At 35.1% G+C, this 18873-nt stretch overlaps 1 protein-coding gene across 1 annotated transcript in view; it reads left to right on the top strand.

Annotated features, from left to right (window-relative positions):
• Positions 1 to 18873, top strand: part of LOC134542688 (uncharacterized) — a 110917-nt gene that overhangs the window by 16803 nt on the left and 75241 nt on the right. The gene's annotated exons all lie outside the window — the stretch shown is intronic.

Below are 18873 nucleotides of genomic sequence, written 5' to 3'. Positions count from 1 at the left end.
GTGCGACAGTGCGAGAGCGTGCGCCAGTGTGCGCGCGCGATAATACAAACATGCCAGCGAGCGCTGCTGCCATCTGTTTTTTTTTTCTGCAAATAATGTTATATATGTAATAAAGAATTGCAAAGAAGATTCACGCCGGAGTTTCACAATTGTAACAAACATGACGACAAAAACTTGCAAGAGTCTTATAGTTGCCTGACGCACTACTTTATTCGCTTATTTTTTGTTTTGGTTTTTCATTGCGCTGGGATGACGTCATTGCTTTAACTTACCTTACCAACTGTTAAGTAAGTTCACTGCATAAAAATAGTCGTTTATAAAAATCATGTAAGTCGCTAGACTTATTCAACCGGAAAAAAATGTAAAATTGTAGGAAAACATTTAGTTTTTTGGGTTATTTTGATAATTGATGATTATTATTAAAATAAAACGCGTAAAATTCTAAAAATTTGTTTTGAAAATTTTATTTACTTTGACTGTGTCTACTTTTAAAAAAAAAGTTAAAACGTGAGATGTGTTGTAAAAGAAAGTCATTATATTCTAAACATATAACGTCTGCATCTTATAAAAGTTCTGAATACTTCAGAACAAATGAGGAAGGTGGAAACGCAAGCGGAAATAGTATTAATTGCGTTTTTGCTTCTTGCGGGATTTACAAACGGATGTTTTTAAACATAGCTATTCAACATTTGGCGTTTCTTTCGCGTAGTTTGTGAATTCTGCTTAACATCTGAGGGTTATCGATGACGCATGTATAGTTGGACTTAAATGATCCGTCGCGTCCGTCATCTGTCCGTCATCCGTCCGTCAACAAGCCGAGTGATTCACAACACTCCACACGTCCGTTAAAATATTTTTGTAGTTTGTTGCTGCCAACTAACTATTAAGGCTTAAACATTTGAGAGAAGTTATCTTGTAAAAGTTTATCAGTTTGACGATCATGTACGCTAAGAACTTATGAATGATTAAACAAACTCTAAAATATTTATTTGTATATATTTTCGAGTTTCTGTACATTGTTAATTACTTTTGTGTGTCAAACAATTTTTTTATTTCAAATATCAAACTTAAAACGTGTTCACGAACAAACTATAAAAAAAACTTTTAAAATAAAGACAATGCCTTTCAGACATTTTTGAGGTTATAATTTCATCCGTCCGTCGAAAGTTAAAGCTTGGCAAAGTTTTGACGGATAGATGGAATTTTTTTTTCTAATAGCTGCATGTCACGTGATGTGATTGACGGGTTGACAGACGTATGAGACTGCGTATGGGGGGAACGTGTTCTTACATTCCATACCTCCGGCTAGCTCAAAATTGGTCTTGAATGCTTTTACATCAAACATTTGGAAGAATTTTTTGTATTCGTAAATACTGTTCGAATTTCATACTGCCGTGGCTCTAAATGATTCGTGTTGAAAATAATCTCTCAGACACACATTATTTGTACCGTTTTTTATTAATACTTCACGTAACTCTACAACTCGCTATGGCCGCCATCTTCGTACTACAACACAGCACTCAGCTTCTACACAAAATCACCACAAAACCAAGTTCCAGTCCAACTACTACTACAAAACAGTCCGACAAAACCAAGTTATTAAATTCTTTAAAATTTCCTCTCAACTCTGTTTTGACCTTTACATTTCGGGCCGTTGCCCAACCGCGACCTTTTGACCTCAAGCCCACTCAACGACTGACGGCCGACCTGTCCGCCTTCTTCCTAAAGGAGCAAGGACGCTCATGTGAAGTAATTTTCAACTAATCACAAAATTATATATTAAAAAATCAGCCAATACATGCATGGCAACAAGTCACGAACCACGATTCTCAATCAACCCCTGTCTCTCTCCAATTCTTACGTGACGGGCAAAATTATGGCATCAACCTGCTTTCATACCACAAAAAAATCCGTAGCAAAAAATTCAGAAGAGAAATGTGGAACCACATAAAACTTAAGAGTAAGGAAAAAATTAAGAAAAATCTTCAAACTACTTTTTTTTCATAATAAAGTGAACAAATCATTACAAATGGTTAAAAATGTTACATAAATGTAAACTTTGTTCATAAAAAATGCTGCTAATGCACGAATACTCCTCAAAAGACAAAAAAAAAAAAAGGAAGCTTTTATTTTCCTCACGATACAAAACCAAACAAAGTATTATTTATGATTATGAAAAATTAATAAATCTTTAGTAAACTCATTTAGAAAGTGGAGAGGGCAATAAACCTGGGTTTTAAACAGTGTTTTTGAGTACCGTTACCAGTGACGGAAAGGGGGGTGGGAGGTTATTGGATCCGGGCACTTCCGTTCCTGAACTTAACAAGAACTAAAACACATGCGAAGAAAGAATAAGAAAATTACCGCAACTTAGCTACATAATATTACAGAGAGATTATTTCATATGGATTATTGTAATCCTTAGTGGGCTACCATAATGCCTCGTAAACAGGAGCTGCAGTAATTGTGTTTCCAAGTAGTATATGTGTTGTCGGTTTGCACACGTGTTACTGTAAGCATCTCTTTCAAACTAATTATATTTTTTTAAGTTTCCTTTTCTTAAGCTAAATCATTACTTAAATTTCTGTGTGTAAATACGTTGGCATTCTAAAAGTCTACGGTTGACCGAGAATTCAGTGTGCCATTTTATTTTAAAATTAAACTATAAAGAAAAATTACTCATAAAAAATAATTATTTTACTAGACCCCTTCCTTCAAAAAATACTGGCTACGTCCCTTCTTTTCTGACGATCCTGATTCCCCCCCCCCCCCCCCCCCCCCCCCCACGTAGTGCCCTGAAGGCCTGTCATTGTAAACAGTATTTTACATTGAAATTCAAGCCGTATCTATACGAAACCCCGAATTTTATGACAATTGTTGATTGAATGTCAACGAAATTCACAGACCCCTCTAATGACAATTGATCATGACATTTGAAAACTAAAATGGTTTTCTTTTATGAATATTAACCCTTTCACTGTCTTCTGTCACTGTATCCGGGGTAGTACATTCCCGTTGGCCATAGCAGATTCCTTTGCCAGGGGCTCATTTCACAAAAGTACAAGTGTGTAACTAACAAGTAAAATTTTACAAATGGCTAAAACGCGTGTTTTCAGATTAATTTTTAGGCATAAAACATCCGGTACATTTTCTTGAAAGCACTAAGGGGCTTGCATTACACCTTTATTTACTTTTCTCCGCCGTTTAATGTTACGGTTACCACTCAAATTTCATATTTACGCTATGCATGACGATAAAGACTGCGCTTAGAGGCGATACCGCGCTAGTAACACCCGCGAGCGTCGTTCTTATCATCACGTCTCGCTATAGCAAATACACCCCTGGCCAGGCGGGTGTCTTAACGCTTTGGAAGCTAAAATTTAGTAAGAACGCAGAAATGTCCAAATTAGTTGGGTACGCACTTCAGTGGTTTCCGTCAGTCTCTAATTGACCTTGGTGTTGATTAGACGTTAAGGTCAGATTAAATGAAATTAGTAAAAAATTTCCTGGTAAATGATGTTTGCTCTCCGACTTCCGGAGACTAGGATTACCGACTTCAACTAAAGATTCTGTTATCACTAGAAAAGAATTTTTCGGACTTTTCTTATCGAAATCTCTGGTCTTTGGAGTTAATGAGGATACATTTGGCAGCGCAGCATTATGGCATTACTTTTCCTGTTGTCCATGTCGATACCAAAATTTTATCTGACGGATTCGTCACGTAGGAATTGTTTGTTATTTTATTTAGTTATTTGTGGCTCATTGCCTCTACCTTTTTTTTCCCTTTTGATTTATGATTTCTTTTCGAACAGAAGTACTGCATTAAATTGGCCTTTTTAAGTTTTTGAAAACCGTCAAACAAAAACTTATTAAGGTGACAAAACAATTTTTTATTAATTGATCATAGTTATATTATAAATTTATTTTATATCGTGAAGAAGAAGAAAAAGCATTTATAGAAACATAATTTAGGATACTACCTCATTAAGTCAGCAGGGTGTGAGCAATGGAGGCAAAGGTTCCCATTGAATAGTTCCACAAATGTTTGTAGACGGGCACCGCGAGTATAATTATTGTGTCGCTAGCTTACACTACTCCGTCGAGTTGTGTTTGTCATGTGTGCGATGGATCCAGTAGTACTTCACTACCTCTGCAATTTAATTGCTATTGGAGAACCTAAGAGTGGCACTTGTAAATGCATGTCCACACGATAGCAGCCAGCAAGTGAAACTGAGGACGGTGACCTTGGAGCGAGTGACGCATGCATGCATGCATGCGTGATGTGCGCATGTCAGATAGCAGTGCTGTGAATGTTAAGTACCCGTACCACACAATGCTTTTACGAAACGCTCCAACAACACGCGTCGTAAACTACGAGCCTTTCGGGTTTGGAAATACGCTCCACCGCGAATAAAAAAGTATCATTTGACCCGATGCGGTTCGAGGCTACGCGAATGCGAATTTAATGGATCGTTCTTGATTGAAGTGTAGAAGCGCTGTCGACGGCGACGAATGATTTCTACCTTGATTACAATAACAATAAAAACGACGTTAAAATAATTAAAACAGGCGATAGGCAATATTATAATGACTGCGGAATCATTGCAAGAGTCACAATTTCATTTTTTTGCAAGACCGACTTTCCATACATGAACATAAATTTTAAACATAACATTTCAAAAGGGGACGTGAAAAGGTTTTTCCACCCTTGTCTTCAGAATACATTGAATGATGATTGTTCACAAACGGCCAGACGTGTGAAGTCGTTCTCTTTATTTTGGCACATGCTATAAATGGTCTTTCTTATAATGTGTATTAAATCCTGAAGTTGATAAATATATATACTGTCACACATAGTCTATACTAACAGTAAAACTGTTTGAGACAAAAAGTCTGTACATTGGATGACATGATTAAAAACTATTTAAAATGGCTATTTACATTATTTATAACTAAAAAATATAGTAGATAAGTTTTGTCTGTTTGTCTGTTTGTCTGTCTGTTTTTGAGCATCAATCTAAAAATACTTGACGGATTTTTGTGAACTTTATTTTATTAGAATGGTCTTCGGCTGACTTAAAAACTAGGCTGTATATAATTACAGAAAATCCGCCCATAGGAGGTTGAAAAGGGGTAAATATGGTTTTTAGATAATTAACTATACATCTGAAATTAATCAAGATAAGGAAAAAATATTTGTTACCAATAATAAACATACAAAACATATAACCAAAATTTGCAAACATTAATCCCTAAGGGGTGAAAAAGGTGTAAATATGTTTTTAAAATGAATAATTTTATCTCTGAATTTAATAAGGCGTAATAAATGATATTGGGTACCGATAATAAACAAAAGAATACAAACAACCACAATTTCTATATTTTGTAAAATTCAAAACCTACGAGGTGGAAAAGGCATACGTATGTTTTAAAAATTAATAATTATATCTCCTAATAAAATTAAGCATAATAAATTGTTTTGGTACCAATAATAAACATAAAAAAACTACCAACCATAATTTTAACTTTTTGTGAAATTCAAACCCGAATAATGGTGAAAGGGGTAGGTGTGTTTTTAAAACAAAAAACTTAACACGTAAAATGCAATTAGAATAAAAAGTTAGAAACTAAAAAAAACTTGCGTCTAGAGTTAGGTTTTACGTGCTTATTATTAAAATTATACTTTTTATGGGGGTAATACGGGGTGAGTCTTTGTTTATTTTAAAAAAAATCGTATTTCCGAAACTAATTAAGTAAGACGTAAATTAATGGGAAAAGTAATAAACTATTAAATTATTATTTAACTTATTTACAAGATTCGCCCCTAATGGCGGTAAAGAGGTTAAGTTTAGTTTAATGAAAATAAAATGCATATTTACAATTATACTTTATCTGTTAGAAATTAAGAATTAATTTTAAGCATATAGAGTTAAAAACTGTATTTTTTTAAATTTTACGGATTTTGTCTTTTAAGTGTGTGAAAAGGGGATAAGTTTTGTTTTATCGTAAAAAAAATTCAGATCTCCGTAGCAAACAAAGCTGTATATCATAACCCACCAAAAACATTCTGTAAAAAAATTAGCCAAGTCTCGATGGAGCTGCTTGTTTATCTCTAAAAAGTAATGAAATCTAGACAAAGTCGTGCCAAGTTTAAGGTTCCTTACTGAGATTTTTTTATTATTATAGTTAATGTTGTGTGACTTGGCCGTTGAACATTCTTTATACGTTAGTGGGTACAAGTCAATTTTGTTTACACGTAATGTTATATCTGTTTGTTAAGCGAGATAATAGCCCATACTGGTATTGGTAATTGGACGCTAGTGTATCATTTTAGGCTGTTGTTGATTGTGCAACGCATGCATTCAGCATTGAAAATGCTGACTTCTGCTCTCTTCTTTTTGGAGCGTCAAATCGACCATAGATCTAACATAAAATAGACGTACAGACGGACTTATATCAATGATTAGAAGTCCGTCTGTACTGGAAATAATTTTTTATTTTGTTTGTTTCAGGCTCGCCTACACATAAGTATTATTGAAATACGCAGCTTTATCAAGCCTACAATTGACTGGTTATTTAATCAACGTTTTCCAAGTGGCAATTTTCCATCGTCAATGGGTAGCGGTTCTGGCGACAGATTGGTGCAATTGTGTCATTGAGCACCTGGTTTTGTACCCTTGTGTACCCTTCAACGGCCAAGTCACACAACAATAACTATAATAATAAAGAAATCGCAGTAAGGAACCTTAGACTTGGCACGACTTTGTCTAGATTTCATTACTTTTTAGAGATAAAAAAGCAGCTCCATCGAGACTTGGCTAATTTTTTTACAGAATGTTTTTGGTGGGATTTCACTTCTTTTTGTAGAAACGTGAGCAATTGATTTATTTTATTAGATTTTCTTATTTGAAACATTTTTTTCTTTTTAAGAGAATTTTTTTTATTATTACAAATCATTATTTTCTTTTTTTCCGGTTCTGATCCTTGTACAGTAGCAACAGTTTTTCGTATTGCCCATTCGCGTTCATTATTTATTCTTTTAGACGGTTTAGACGGTTTAATTTCTGAAAGATCGGCGCGGTATTTACGCCTTAACCTCACGAAATAATAAGCGAAATCAACTAAATGCAAATAATCCCTCCTAATCCCTAGCACACGTTTTCAAGCGCAGTAGAAGAATGTAAACGACTGTAACGCGGCCGGTTGCCACTTCGCAATATAAGGTTATCGGAAAAACAAACGTAAGCGCGTTTTAAAATACAGTCAGCACCATCTAGCGACGTGTGCGGGTATCACCGCCACTCTTAGTCCAATGACTTATATTTTGACCAAATTTTGAGCGAAATTATTTAATAATTTAGTGTAATTTGTTTATTTAATTTGTGTAATGTTCGAGTAGAATAAAGTTAGTCGTTCGACTATTTCTTCTTGTAAACTTGTAAGTATAAGTATAAAAGCCAGTCTAGTCTTATCCAGAGTTTTCCTTTAATTTTATTTATATGCGTATTAAAAGCAGAAGGGGAGGCATTCGCCCAGCAGTGGGAAGCAATAGGCTAGATTAAATTAGAAGATATGTCCCACTACGCTGGATTTTTGCAATGACAGTCGATTTTTTTTATGTACCAATAGTAGAAGGGGGCATTACCATATCTCTAATACAGCTGAGGCAAGCTGAGGGTTCTTCATCAGATACTTCAGACCTTCGATTTTTGACTTCAAATGAAGAGGCAAACAAAGTTGAATATTTTTTGTAAAGGCGGTATGTCGATCTTTAATAGTTTGGTTGGGCTCTTGTGTTTTCAAATAAGGGTCACCAGGTACTCCATATCTTCGATTATCCTAGTTTTTATAGTTTTCCCTTTATCTGGCCATTAAACCCTAACTCTGTACCAAATTTCAGCTCTCTGAGTTTATGGGAAGTACTAGTTCTATTCTGGTGATCGTGAGTGAGTGAGTGTCATAAATGCGAAACTTTGCTTTCGCTTAACTTCGGAACTAAATGACCTACAGACTTGAAATTTTTAATTTTAAGTATGTGATTTTATAGCTTACTGGATGACGAAAATTTATGAGTTTTGGTTTTATCCAGAGGTTCTCAAATAGGAGCCTGAAAATGCGGCGAAATGGTTCCAGTAAAGGATGGTACGGCAGTGTTTGCTTCGCGCTCGACTTGGCGGGGGCACTGCCGTGCCCCCCGATCTTATCATAAATAACGTAAATAATTAATTACGCATAGTACTTTACCATTTTTGTATATGCGACCGCCAAACGGGTGAAAAGGTGGTCAATTTTTTTTATTATAAATTTCGTATCTCTGAATCTAATCAAGCAGAATGTAAGTAATAAGGTATGGTTTATAAACCTACGAAATCTGCCAACTCTTTTTTACAAGTTGCTAAAGTTATACTTTTTAAAAGGTTAAATATTGTAAATATGATTTTAACATTAAAAGTATCTTCTGATCAAATAAAACTTATTGAAGATATTAGAGATGATAAATAAACATACTTTCAGCTACCTTCTCTCAGTCAACGTTCCCCGAAATATCTCCAAGTTGTAACAGGGTTGAATATTATTTAGAAAAAAAAATGTTATGAAATACACTAAATCAGTATTGACAAGATAAATAAAAAATAAAAAAATATAAGTATATATTAATTATTTTGGAATTAACATTTGCGGTAAAAATAAAAATAACAGAATGAGTTTGGTTGGCGGATATTGCCATATTTAGTTCTGAGTGTTTACATGGGCATACGTGTGAGAAAACAGGTGAGGGAGAAAAAATTTTGGGGTTTTATTTAAGTAATACTAAACAAACTAAGAAGCAACTAATACGTTAAATAATAAATTTGATATCTATACTATTTATTTCAAATATGTGTTTTATGAAATATCATTGAATAATGGATGGAATTTGTAATGTGGTAAAATTATTTTATTATTCTAAGCATTACTTTAACCATAGGCGTGCGCACAGTAGGTGCCACAGGTGCCTTGGCACCACCATTAGGGTTAACGTTATTTTGTTTTTTACAAGCAGAAATAATACATACTTACAAAAAACCGCATTATTTCCAAAAAATATATGTTTTCCAATCGTGTCGAGTTACAGATATGTGCTCATAACACTATCAGTATATCAATTATCAATCGAACCAACTATACACACGGAAACAAGCCAGGTGCAATTACTTGTGTTGTACACGCGGGCCGCGGCTAGGAAACTTCTGAAATGTAAATACTTCTCATAGTTCTCCTCGAATTACATAGAATGCGCGCTCGGTGTTCACTGTTCACTCTACTCGGCAGGCGCACGGAATAATAGCCGCCGTCCGCCAGGGTTTATTTAAAAAAAGAGAGAGAGTTTAGTTAGATAAAAGGATAGGCTTACTCGATGACTTATATGCAGTCGCCGACAAAACATTTTTGTTGTATTCCAAAAGTTAAAACTTTTGCCCACTCTTATTTGTGTATTTTTATTATTTTACATATTTTACATATTTGAGGTATGTTACAAAAACTCCCTTGATTTGTTGATTTAAAACTTAACATTTGAGAATGTTTTTTCTAGCATTTATTTGGCGTCTTCAGAAAACATGTAAGTACGGTTTTTCAAAGCCACCAGCATGAATTCCGTGCAAACAATTTGTGCAATTTACTTTATGGCTTAACAAAGCTTAAAACTGTAAATATTTTAGTAGTTTTCCTGGCGATTATAACGTTCAAAGCCATAATGTCTCATAAAAAATTTTAAAATTTTTACATCTGTGTATTTAATGTTTTTGTTCGGAAACACCTTAAATAGCACCATTTTGCGCTTTCAAATCCAAATTTTTCCGGGGGAGGACCCCCCCCCCCACCCCGCTTTAGGCTGGGTGTCCCTGAATGATAGGGCTGTTGTGTAATCTGGCACCACCACTACTGAAGTCCTGCGCACGCTTATGACTTTAACCATAGTAAATGGAAAGTGTTATTGTAAACGATAACATAAACGTAGTTAAAATTAAATAGGCGCGTGTTTAACTTTTTTTTTTAATTGTCATCCTCATGAAATGAAAAGGAGGTAAGTGTAATTTCATCAAGGTATAATATATACTAGAACACTCTAAAACAGAAGTTTTAAAATCAGATACTATATCTATACAAAAAATTAAGAAAATACCTACGCATATCCACTTTAATAAATATAATTCTTAAACTGTTTTGTTATGAAATAAATCTTTAATGCACCTTGCAAATTTACTGTCTCTATTAGTTTAGTAAAAATGTTTTGAATTAATCACATACTTTTCTTTCAATGATAAGATTTTAGCACTACTTTGAAGTTGCGCGATAGAAGCCGTGGGTTTTAAGCTTGTTCTGTATATAACCATGGTGTTGATATTACACTGTTACTGTACCTAGTATAACTCGGAACATATCCCAAACACCAACAATACCTTTAAGTGTTCATATATTCTAAAAGTGTTTGTTTAAGAGAAAAACTGAGAATTTTTCTGCCTCTTCTTTTAAACCGAACTATAATTCGGTTTGACATGATAGTAAAATTGATTTCTCAAATTAAAATTGAATAGCCCGCGCTTCTCCTTACTTCCTGTTTTACAGTTCCGTTCCCTAACTTCCGTCGCATTCACGAAACTACTCCCACCAAATGCCGTATACCGAGAGCTAAGATGTTACGCATAGCCGATGTGTGGACGCACATTGTTCGAAAATAGACGTAATACACTTCTAATATAAACTAAACAATAATCTAATAAACTATATAATAAATAGCTATAAAATAAACTATAATATAAACTAAATTCATTATTTTTGTATTTTGTTTTTGTATTTTTTGTTTAGTTTTTATAATCGTTGAAGCTTTTTTTTCCTTAAGGCTATTACATAGTAACTAGGGCTTAAATACTGAAATACACTTCTCCAATTGCTACTACAATGATAATAGTTATAGAGGAACTGTAAGCGTATAGAAGTCCGTTGAAAACACTCGTGATCTTGTTTCCACTTCCTCTGTGAGTGTCCATTACGCACAGGACCATCAAAACTAGTTTTCTGCTTACGAGAAGTTTTCACGATTTATACCGGTTTTATTTGTTGCTGATTAGAGTTAAATGAAACAAATGGTTGTCGAGACTTAAAATATCAATAAAAAAAATTGGTTGTCTGTAAAGTCGGTTTACGGACAATATTTAACGTGACAACGTCATAACAAAACATTGATGAAATGATTGCATACTTTTATGAATAAAATTGAATCATTTTTATTGAATTATCACTATTTTGTATGTATACAAAGGAGTGAAATGAAATATACAATTTAATTGATAAATTTTTTTTATTTGCACTCATTAATTTAAATATGTTTATTACTTTAACGAAGAGATTATTTTAACTATAACTTTTATACATGTTTGCTATTTAACTTCTTCCAATCTGTGCTATTCTGTTAAGGATAGGACGATGATAGGAAAAGTAGGAAACGAATGGGAGTGTTTCAAGTTTAATGTGCCTCGAAAAAGTCAAATCGATGGTTGTTCCAATCGAGTGGAAGAGAGATAGATGCGGCGCAAGCGTACAATGAGCGTAACGGGACAAAGTGCGTAACGGGACGAGTCATCCTTTTTCTTGCGTGCAGCCGGCGTTCATCGATTTATTAGACGTTGTCACGTCAATAATGAAAACAATAGTAAGCGAGTACAGCGAGAAAAGTAGACCAGTCTTCTACTTTTTTCTTCGCTGGAGCAAAGCGAGCTGCGTATAAACGGAGTCGACGTGATTACATTGAGCGAGTTTGTTCGCAATTCATGGGTAGGCGAGTAGCTTTTAAACTTTCCCACTGAGTTGAGTCCTAGAAGTTAGTAATATTTAATGTATATATGATATATATGGGTCGGAAATATAAACTTGAAAATTTTGTACTTTGAATTCTTCTTGCATTGGGAAGGATTAATTTAATTTTTTTTAAATGTACGCCATTGCTGTTAATACTGTACCTAATAGAGAAACCTCAGTATTGGGCAAAAAAGATGAACACGAAAACACAGAAAAAACGAGCCAAAATCAGCCGATTTCAAAAGTTGAATACATAGACCGCACAGGGAAATATGTGGAAGGAATAAGTCAGAAAAAACATCACAGCAAATACAAACACACTGGACTGACAACAACATGACAGCTGCAGCAAGAACAGTAAACAGTCAAAAACCGACCTCGGAAAACACAGCATCAAACCTGCGTAATCGGCGATGTAACTAAACAGATGTAGACACCACAACGACTACAACACAGATGAACACAGTAGGTTTCCTAAGAAAACAGTTGCTACGTGTCAAGAACTAAGATCTGCTCCCGTCATCAGGCAATGTGTAGTCTTTGTATTTGACTTTCGACATAAGGCTGATCTTGGCTTGTTTTTTGTGCGTGTTTGCGTACGGACTCGTCTTTTGTTTTTCCGTTATTGAGATTTCTCTGTGATATACAGGAAAACCAGCAAATGCGTATGTCCAAAAATACATTTAAAAACACACTGCCCACGAATATGTATAAACAAGAGTGTACTGATTAACAAAAGGTAAGAATATTCATGCCTACTCCAATAAACTATTAGTTAATTTTATTTTCAGTATTGTATTGTAGCGTGTAGAGGCGAAGAGGAGTGTCATGAGTGAGCCAAACTCGCCCTTAGCGCCCACTCGCAGTTAAGGCGTGTGTCCCGTTTCAGGTAATTAGTTTTAATTTTTAGGTTTAACACAATTAAACTTGTAGCCATTTTGTGTAGCGGAAATTCAACAAACTTAATATATATATATATATATATATATATATATATATATACACACGTAGGGGAGGACGGGGCAAGTTGACGAGCGGGGCAAGATGACGAATGACTTAAGGTGGGTCTACACTGTATAACATAACAAGTTATAAAATGTTATATTACAAAGTTATACAACATGTTACAAAATGAAAAGAATGAAAATTATATTACAAGTTATACAACAAAGTTATATAACTTGTTATGAAAATATGAAGAAAAATGTTATATAACACCATGTTTTATAACAAAATAAGTGTTATAAAACAAGTTATATGTTTCCCATGCAGTGTCGGTAAAGATCAAAGGAAGTTAAATAACTTGTTGTATAACATGTTGGCCGTGTGTCCACACTGGTATACATGTTTAAAAACATCGCCTCTGGCTACTTACGAGTCTCATTTGAACAAGGCAACCATATTTATTGTGCGCGCAATTATAAAGGTTTAACTTGGAAACTTTATAGAACAAGATGGAGGAAAAAAATTAATGTGTTATATTTTATATTGTCACCTCAGTGTACGTGTCTTTCTTTCTCTATGAACCATAAGTTAATAATTTTGCAGGTATATCTTTTAGTATTAAACTTCTTTGCTCACGTAATTAGATATTTTGTTAAGCCAATAAGATATGTATTTTCAAGTTTCATGCGTAATATTATATAACTAAATTTTGTAAAACACTCTGGTATTGGACGAAGACAGTCGAACAAAAACTATTTCTCGCAAATAAAAGTTTTGCTTGGAATTTTGACGGAGAAAAGAAAACGGGAATTAATATTCGAACCATCTTAGAAGCACGACGTATAGAAAATCTACGGAATAATCATCAGTTCGAGTCCATCCAGAACCACCGAGAGGCGTTCCCAGGACGAAGTCGCGGAACTACTGCGCTGGTGTTCCCAGGATGAAGATGCAGATCATTCGATGTTGAGTTCCAGTATTAAGAAGTCAGAAACCGTACTAGATAGTTCTATTACCCTGAACTATTATTACAGGTCGGTCGTATCTTAAGGAATCTCATATAGGCCTAACTTACGAACTTTTCAGAACAAAAACCCCGGAATATTTAAAATCATTTAAGTCATTTTACACACCAGTTTTCTTCTAATACCAGAATGTTGACGTCTCTTAAATAACTTAAACTCGTATAAGAATCTCCACTTGCTAAAAACCTTAATGTTACTGCTAGTCTCTCTCTTACAGGTATTGCATCCCGAAATGATGTGTCTTTCCTTCCTATTGTATGACCAATTTGGTTGATGAGGTATTCAAAATCTGCACTGGTCAAACTTGCGAAATTTTTGAAACTACCATCACATCGAATTCCCCCTCTCCAATCTGCATCATCCCTTTTAAGATCTGCTAGCAGGTTAGTACCACTATATCGATTCCTAGCTTGTAATGATGGTTGCACCAAGAAATTCCGTTTCTTATTTCGATGTTTAGCCAAAATCACACAAGCAGCTGCTGCAATCAGTGCTTCACATGATGCCATTGTTGTTATTGTTGGCCGTTTGTCCACACTGGTATACATATTTAAAAACATGTAACATGTTATGAAACAAGTTGTATTACTTGTTATATAACTTATTATTTAACTTGTTATGTAATATGTTATGAAACAAGTTGTGTAACTTGTTGTATAACATGTTACAAATAAAACATGTTTTTGTTATATAGTGTAGACCCACCTTTAGTTCCACGTCATGTTACTAGATAGCACCACCTAACAGACACTACTAGCGCTCCACACTGGTGGACACTAAAGAATCACACAGTGAAGCCGCTGTCACCATTTAGTTGTTTGTTAGATGATGTTCGTACATTTGGTCTGACGTATTGTAATTTTCAAGAACTTCGAAGTAATATATCATGGACAAACAGGTAAGATATTTGGTTATTCAATGCCACACATTATTACCTTAGACAATATACTTTTCTTAACCACTATATATTGTTAATCTTTTATTTTTTTTCCTAGCGAAAAAATACAATACTAATAACATTGCTGATCGGGGCAAGTTGACTGGGGCAAGATGACGACTCATCTTGCCCCAAGTGCTTTTTACAGTTTATTTTTTTGGTTTTCACATGCAACTCTTTTATAACTATTGTTTGATTTTCTGAGCTTTATAATCTAAAAAATTCAGGGCTCAACATTAAATATTTTATTTTTTTTAATGATAAATATTATAATCTGCCTTCTGCAATATTTTTATAATTTCTGGAAAATTATGTTTCAGATATGGTGAGACATTGTAAAAAAAAGTCCTCTAGAAAAGAATGGGACAAAAATAATATGGCTGCGGCTTTGTTAGATGTTAAAGAGGGAATAATGAGTTGCTTGTGTGCAGCAAATGATTATCACATTCCTGAAGCAACACAGCGTCGCCGTTTGAAGAAAAACGATGATGTAAGAATTGGGTTATTTTTATTTAAAACATATCTGTGTGTGCGTTGGTGTGTCTGTGAATGCATGTATTTGTGTCTTAATTGTTCATGCCCTACAGGCTTTCATTAAACAAAAATTCTAAGTAAAAAGTATTTAGCCTACCTAATTGTATTTTTTTCTAGGAAATGCCTATTCATGGTGGAAGATTTCGAGAAGTTTTCACTGAAGAGCAGCTAGAAGATTCAAGGAACTACTTGACAGCAATGGATAACATGTTTTTTGGGATGACAAAGCAGCAATGTAGAAGACTTGTGTTTGACTTTGCAGAATATAGTGGAATTTCGCATCCGTTCAATGTGGAGACAAGGATGGCAGGTGAGGATTTGTTGGCTAGTTTTATGAAAAAATGTAAGTTCAGTTTTCGGAGACTAGAGGCAACATCAATTGCCAGAGAAATGGGCTTTAACAAGCCAAATGTTGACAAGTTTTTCTTAATTTTGAAAGAAGTGCGGGAAAAACATAGATTTCCAGCTTCTGCCATTTACAATGCAGATGAATCTGCACTTTCCACTGTACCTAATAGGCTACCAAAGGTTATTTCACCCACAGGAAGTAAGAGAGTTTCCAAGATCGTTTCGGCAGAGAGAGGAAGAAATGTTACTATTATTTGTTGCATTAATGCTTGCGGATATTACCTGCCCCCTTTCTTGGTTTTCGCAAGAAAACGGATGCGACCTGAACTTGTGGAAAGAGCCCCTCCGGGAACCGTTGGGCATTGCAGTGATAATGGTTGGAGCAATGGAGAAATATTTGTGTTGTTTTTGAAACATTTCAAACTACATGTGAATCCAACCAGTGAATTTCATGTCCTGTTGCTTGTTGACAACCATAAAACACACGTAACACTGTAGGCTAAAAACTTTTTCCGGGAAAATCATATCGTTATGGTCGGATTTCCATCCCACACTACCCATCGTCTTCAACCGCTGGATGTTTCCTTTTTTGGGCTATCAAAAACCTATTACGGTCAAGCTTGCGACAACTTTATGGTCACTAATCCAGGGCAAGCCATGACTGACAAAAAAATTGGTGAGCTGCTGAGCACTGCTTATTTAAAAGCAGCTAGAGTCGGTAATGCAGTCAATGGGTTCCGAGAATGTGGAATCGAGCCTTATGATCCCCTTGTGTTTGCTGAGCATGATTTAGCTGCAGCGAACCCCACCGATCATGATCTTGCTATGGAAAAAGCAGTTAATGAACATCAGGCAGAGAAAACTGAAGAACCAGGACCTTCAAGAAATGCTACTTCCATTGAGCCAGGACCATTAAGAAATGCTACTCCCATTGAGCCAGGACCTTCAAGAAATGACATTTCCATTGAGCCTGGATCTTCAAGAAATCTTTCTCCGATTGAGCCAGGACCTTCAGGATATGACCTTCAGGATATTCTACACATGTTGAGATAGGATCTTCAAAAAATGCTACTCCCATTGAGCCAAGACCTTCAAGAAATGCTACCCCCGGTGAGCCAGGATCTTCAAGAAATGCTACTCCTGTTGAGCCAGGACCTTCAAGAAATTCTACTCCCATTGAGCCAGGACTTCAAGAAATGCTACTCTCATTAAGATAGGGCCTATAAGAAATGCTACTCCTGTTGAGCCAAAACTGTGCCTAAGTGTTTATGATTTCAAACCATTGCCTAAAGAAAGACCATACCTATGTGAGAAAAAGGATAAGTCATAAGCAATGTGCAAGTGTCATCACAAGCTCACCCATGAAAGCGATGCTGGTTCAGAGAAAATCTCAGAGGATAGAATAAGAATGTTTGAAGCAACAAAGACAAGAGTCTCGAGATGCCAAAAAAGGAACTGTTACTAAGAAACTGATTATATTCTCGAGAAAAATCCAAGAAGCTCCAACTTTCGACAGGCATGACTTCAGCTCAAATATCCGAAGTGCAGTGTCCAGTGTGTGATGAGATTTATGTCAATCCTCCATCAGAAGACTGAATCAAGTGTTGCAAATGCCACACATGGTGGCACGAGGACTGCTCGAACTTTGAAGGAGGAAAATTTGTGTGCGATTATTGTTTATAAAAACACCAACTCTGAATTAGTTATGTAAGTTAACTATTAATTGTAGTTTTCAATAAACCAAGCCTTTAATAACATGCCATATATGTAAAAAAGCATGTAACAATGTTAAATTAGTTAGTTTACAGTAGTTTGCATTTTAAGAATAAATATGTTTAAACTTGTGTCAAAAATGTCATCTTACCCCGTAGTCAAAGTCATATTGCCCCGGTAATGGGGCAAGATGGCACATTTGCATTATATTTTTAAAAGGGCACAATTTTTGAGATAATAAAGAAATATAGATTTTTCCATGTAGTTACAGCACCACGAAAGACTATTCTAATCATGTCTGGAAAGAAGGAAATGGTATTTTCAAAATTAAAATGATAGAAAATGGCGAACTCTTAACATCGCCAACTTGCCCCGTCCTCCCCTATATAGCATACTTTTCTCATGATTAGCTGTTGAATTTTTCACATTTTTGTGAAGTATGGATAATGATAACTAAATTGAATAAAAAACTGAAAATGTTTGGGTTTAAAAGCAATGCTGGTGGCTATTGCGTGGTATGGTTTTAATTTTTCAGAATTAATTAATTAATCTTATTTAGCCTTTTAAAACCCTAAAAATTCTCATGATTTTAAAAGACCACGTAAAAATTAATTTTTTTTCTGAAAGAAATTAGACCATATCACATAAGCATCCAGTTAAATTGACTTTAAAACTAAAAAAGTTCAGTTTTATATTCCATTTCATTTTCGTTATCACACCACAAATTGTTAAAAATGCAACTTTGCTTGCTAATTATGCAAAAATTATGCACTATATATATATATATATATATATATATATATATATATATATATATATATATATATATATATATCATTTTGTTGAAGTTCCGCCACACAAAAAAGGCCACGCGTTATGACGTCACGGCGGCCATCTTTGATGAACTTGACCTATGACTTTGACCCCGGCGGCCATCTTTGATCAGCCAACTTTGATTCTGCCATCTTGAATTTATAGAAATTTCTGCCATATTTGACTATGAGGGTGATGTCAACAATTTTGAATTCTAGAACATTCCACCATTTAGTTTTTTTTCCTCTCTTTTAATTTTGTGAAAGTTCAGCCATTCAAAAGTAAATCATGAAATCATTCAACGATAAAAGCTGTTTATTTAATTAAGCGGACGGGTTCGCCCCAAGGAGAAAATTGACGCGGCGAGACTTCGTGGACATAAAGAAATGACACACACTCACTATTTATGTCTCTATGAAACACGCATTTACTCTCGCTCTGTCTCTTTCTATTCCCCCTCTCCAGGAGCGTTAAACGTTTAACGCAACCTTTTTGGAAGTCGCATTAGAAGTTTCACTTCAAAAAGTCGGCAAGTTTAACCGCGTGGAACGTAAATATGAAATGATGGCCTGTAGCAGGACATGCGTCCAGCCCGCGCGACCGAGTCAGCGAGGCCATAAATCGCTTCGCACAGAGCAGGCGCGCCCCCAAGGCCGCTCGCTGGTTATCTGGTATTTACAAGGACTCCCCAGCACGACCTCGCCGCGTGCCACGGCCATT

This window comes from Bacillus rossius (genome assembly GCF_032445375.1).
Source record: "Bacillus rossius redtenbacheri isolate Brsri chromosome 9 unlocalized genomic scaffold, Brsri_v3 Brsri_v3_scf9_1, whole genome shotgun sequence".
NCBI classification, from domain to species: Eukaryota; Metazoa; Arthropoda; class Insecta; order Phasmatodea; family Bacillidae; genus Bacillus; species Bacillus rossius.
This window is presented reverse-complemented; position numbering and strand designations above follow the sequence as displayed.